This window comes from Plecotus auritus, assembly GCF_963455305.1.
Source record: "Plecotus auritus genome assembly, chromosome: 3".
NCBI lineage: Eukaryota > Metazoa > Chordata > Mammalia > Chiroptera > Vespertilionidae > Plecotus > Plecotus auritus.
The window spans coordinates 67,384,016-67,389,016 of NC_137772.1; positions in this window are offsets into that span (position 1 = coordinate 67,384,016).

Below are 5,001 nucleotides of genomic sequence, written 5' to 3' on the forward strand. Positions count from 1 at the left end.
TTTCTGTGCATCTAGGTTAATACCCCTTTGAGATGCTTCTCTTCAGATCCCCCCTTTTAAGGCATGAATCACCCTTTCAGACCCCTCCTTCTGAGATATAACCACTCTTCTGAGATATAACCACTCTTCTGAGAGCAAATAATCTTAGCAATCCTGTAACCCAACCCCTGCCTTGCTTTCTCCCATCTTCCTGTAATCTTCCTTCCATCCTCTCCTTAATTTCAAATACATAAAAGAAACTGCAAAACTGTTTTTCTCTGGAGCATTTGAAATTTTGCTCCCTAGCATATGTCATCAATTTGGCTCAAATAAAGTCAATAAAAGTTGGTTGTTTCTTATGTCAACATGCTTAAGCCAGTCCCAGGGAGGGATATTTCTGTAATAGCTGGAGAAAGTCAGGGAGTGGGGCTTTCTGGGGAGTATGAGAATGAGTGGTGCCTTCCTTGGAACTTTTGCTGTTTTTCTTGGGACTTCCTATGAATCAGGCATTATGTTGAAGAAATACAGCTGCAAATTCTGTGACCCCTTTGGTACCTTTTTATGATAACCTTGGGGGTCACATTGTATAGTTTGAGAAATACTGGTTTAAGCTATATTTTTCCTGCTAGTTGATGAGTGTGTCATATAGGACGAAATCAAAGGCCATCTTGAGGTTGAGATGTATTGCGTTTATTGCTTTTCTGCTGTCTACAATGTGCCTTGCTCTGTCAGCAAAGGCTATTAGATTGGTCTTTGATATCTTCTAACTTATGTTATTACTCTGCAATCTTAGTGTTTACAAATTGATTTTCTAATGATAGCGTCAATATTTTTTTCATATACTGAAGTTAACATGTATTGGTCTATAAATTTCTAGCATTTAAAAAAATTTAAACAAATCTTTACAGAGATATCTCATATCCTTTACCCATCTCTCCCATAACCTATAAATTCTCAGGGTAACTATGCCAATGCATTATTGCAGCAGGGTGATTGTCATCAACACTGCTGAGATAAGCACATATAAGTATTCTAGGTGATTAGACTTTACTGCTCCTGCTTAATCTTGCTATCCTTCCTTTTTATCTCTATCTCTGTCTACTTACTCTTTTTCTCCTCACCTCCCCATTTTTCCTCTTCTTTCCTTTGCTACACAAATAGAAAAAAGTCCATGTAAAAAATTACTTGCTATGAACTTTCTTTAAACTTTTATCCCTTCCATAATAGAAATTTTCTAAGCTTCTCTCATTCAAACTTCACTAAGCAATGCTGTTCCACTAGCACTTTAAGATCAAATTAATAGTCCTGGGAAGATCTAGGGTCAAGCTAGAGCTGAGACTGCCTTGGACCTGTAGCAAGAAAAGTTTATCTATCTATCTATCTATCTATCTATCTATCTATCTATCTATCTATCTATCATCTATCTATCTATCATCTATCTATCTATCATCTATCATCTATTTATCTATCTATCTATCTATCTATCTATCTATCTATCATCTATCTATGTAGCAAACATCCAAACCTGTAGAGAAGTTTTATAAAAGTTTATTTGAACCAAACTGACAACATATGACAGGAGCAAGTCTGGAGAATAACAGTTTTGCAGCTTGTTTTATGCATTTGAAATTAAGGAAGGAATGTACATAAATGAAGGTAGGAGAAAGCAAGGTGAGAATTGGATTACAGGGTAGTTAACAAGCTTTTGAGCTCACTTGAGAGTTAATACCCTCTTTGAGGGGTATTACTTCTGGCATTTCAAAGTTGTGCTAACCTAGATGCACAAGAAAAATGGACAGGGCTGGTTTAAAACCTTTCACTAAAGAAGTTATAGGCCTAGGGCATGACTACCCACCATGACCTGCCCAGTTAAGAATGTGATCAGATCACTCTGTTACTTTCCATAGAACTTTATTTATTTATTATTTTTGGTCTACATATCCCAGAACACACACACACACACACACACACACACACACACACACACACACACAAACACAATTGAAACAAAAATTTTACAAATAAAATGTAATGTTATTCTATGTAATTAAGGCTTTTTGTATCCTATTCTATTTCAACATAAAAATGTTAATCATGATCTACTAAGTTCACTTAATAAGATACTAATGAATTGTGATTTGCAGTTTGAAGAACCCTGCTCTAGAGTTGAGAACCAGCGTCCTCAACTCAAAGAAACACAGGACAGTAAGAAAGAGGTCTTTCTCGGGAGAAACCAAGATGGCGGCATAGGTAAGCACCTAAACTGCTGCCTCGCACAACAATTTCAAAACTACAACTAAAAGACAGAACGGACACCATCCAGAACCACAGGAAAGCTGGCTGAGTGAAAATTCTACAACTAGAAGGAAAGAGAAAAGCTCACAGAGAATTGGAGGTACGGCAAAGGGTCTTTGTGTGTGCAGAGAGGAAGGGCGGCTGAGAGCCTGGCTGACTTTCTCTGGTGGAAGGGGGAAGGAAGCCCCCGACCGCACTGAACCCCAGTTCTGACTGCACTGAACCCCAGTTCCGGGCGAGCCCCTGGGGACCCACGCTCTTACGGGGGGAGTCTGGACTCTCGGGCGGAGACTCGGGAGCCGGGGAAGGCAGAGGACTGAAAGTGCGCGTGCGCCAGTGCGCACAAAGGCTGCAGAGGTTGCCACAGGCTTTCCCTAGTGGAAGGGAGTCGGAGGTTCCTGACTGCACTGGGCCCCAGTTCTGACTGCACTGAACCCCGGTTCCAGGTGAGCCCCTGGGGACCCACGCTCTTGTGGGGGGAGTCTGTACTCTCGGGCGGAGACTCAGGAGCCAGGGAAGGTGGAGGTCTGAAGGCGCGCACGTGAGCGCAAGGGTAAGGCTAACGGGAAGCTAAGACTGAGACTCCACCCCATCCAAGCTGAGCACAGAGGCTATTGCAATTTGGCAAGTCTAATCCTATAAGGCTGTCTCCAGCACCGAACTTCTCCCAGCATAGACACAGATGATCCTTACAGCCAACTGGCCTGGAGGTCAATTCTTCCCAGTGATACCAACAACAATAAAGACTTAATTACAACAAGGCTGTACACACAGTCCACAAAGGGGTGCACCAAGAGTGTCCACCTCAGGTTAACTGGGGAGGCAGACCCACTGGGCCATATTGGAAACCTAGCACACAAATCTACCTTACCAACTCAGGGAAGCAGTCAAAATGCGGCGTCAAAGAATCAGATCACAAACGAAAGAAATGGAGGAAAACAAACGACTGGATATAGAATTCAAAACCACGGTTATAAGGCTTTTCAAGAATATCCTAGAAAAGGCTGATAAATATAACGAGACCCTCGAAGATATGAAAAAGGACCAACTAGAAATTAAACATACACTGACTGAAATAAAAAATGTTATACAGAGACCCAAAAACAGACAAGAGGAACACAAAAATCAAGTCAAAGAATTGAAATACAAAGAAGCAAAAAACACTCAACCAAAAAAGCAAAAAGCAAAAAAAAAAAATCCAAAAAGTTGAAGATAGTGTAAGAAGACTCTGGGACAACTTCAAGCGTACCAACATCAGAATTATGGGGGTGCCAGAAGAAGAGAGAGAGCAAGATACTGAAAACCTATTTGAAGAAATAATGACCGAAAACTTCCCCCACCTGGTGAAAGAAATAGACTTACAAGTCCAGGAAGCCCACAGAACCCCAAACAAAAGGAATCCAAAGAGGACCACACCAAGACACATCATAATTAAAATGCCAAGAGCAAAAGACAAAGAGAGAATATTAAAAGCAGCAAGAGAAAAACAGTTAATTACCTACAAGGGAGCACCCATACGACTGTCAGCTGATTTCTCAACAGAAACTATGCAGGCCAGACGAGAGTGGCAAGAAATTTTCAATGTGATGAATAGCAAGAACCTACAACCAAGATTACTCTACCCAGCAAAGCTATCATTCAGAATTGAAGGGCAGATAAAGAGTTTCACAGACAAGAAAAAGCTGAAGAAGTTCATCACCACCAAACCAGTATTATATGAAATGCTGAAAGGTATTCTTAAAGAAGAGGAAGAAGAAAAAAGTAAAGAGAAAAATTATGAACAACAAATACATATCTATCAACAAGCGAACCTAAAAATCAAGTGAATTAAAAACCTGAGGAACAGAATAATCTGGTGAATATAATAGAATCAGGGGCATAGAAAGGGAGTGGACTGATAATTCTCAGGGGGAAAGGGGTATGGGGGGGTTCATGAAATTACTGGACAAAAATCATACACCTATGGATGAGGACAGTGGGGGGGAGGTAAGGGCAGAAGGTGGGGTGGGAACTGGGTGGAGGGGAGCTATGGGGGGAAAAAAGGAGAAATAATTGTAATAATCTGAATAAAGATTTATTTTTAAAAAAAGAGGTCTTTCTCTTTTCATGTAGAGTTTTGCATGTGTATGCATATGTGTGTGTACTTGTGCACATGTGTCACGTGATACTACACTGCTTATTAATTTTAAGAAGAAAACTGTGTGGGTTTTTTCAAAAAATTATTATAACAGTCTACATATTAGGATGCTTAGTCAAGAAATACAATTATCATAAGAAAGTTTTTTTTCATGTAGCTACAGCCATTGCTAATGTTCCCTTTTGCTTAGGAGCACAGAAAAAAATATCTATCCCTCATATTCATTTTTGTGGTAAGAATTAAAGATATTGGATTTTCAAAGTTTGGTTTTAAAGTCTAGAATTTGAACTTTGCTATTGACTGGGCAAAGAAACAAATTTAATCCTGTTTTAATGATCTCTAATATTTATTCCTTTCTTCACTTAAAAAAATAAGCTGAATTTGACTCTAAGATAAGTGATTTTTATATTTGTATCACTTGTAAATTGCATATTTGTGCATATGTAAACGTGCATCGCACTTGTGCTTTTTTTATTTTGTTCTCATTATGAATAACAGTAGAAACAAAGTGGAGAACTGCTATAATTAAAATGGAAAGAAGGCATCAGAATTGACTGTGATAGTAGCAAAGAGGATTTTGAGTAGAATGA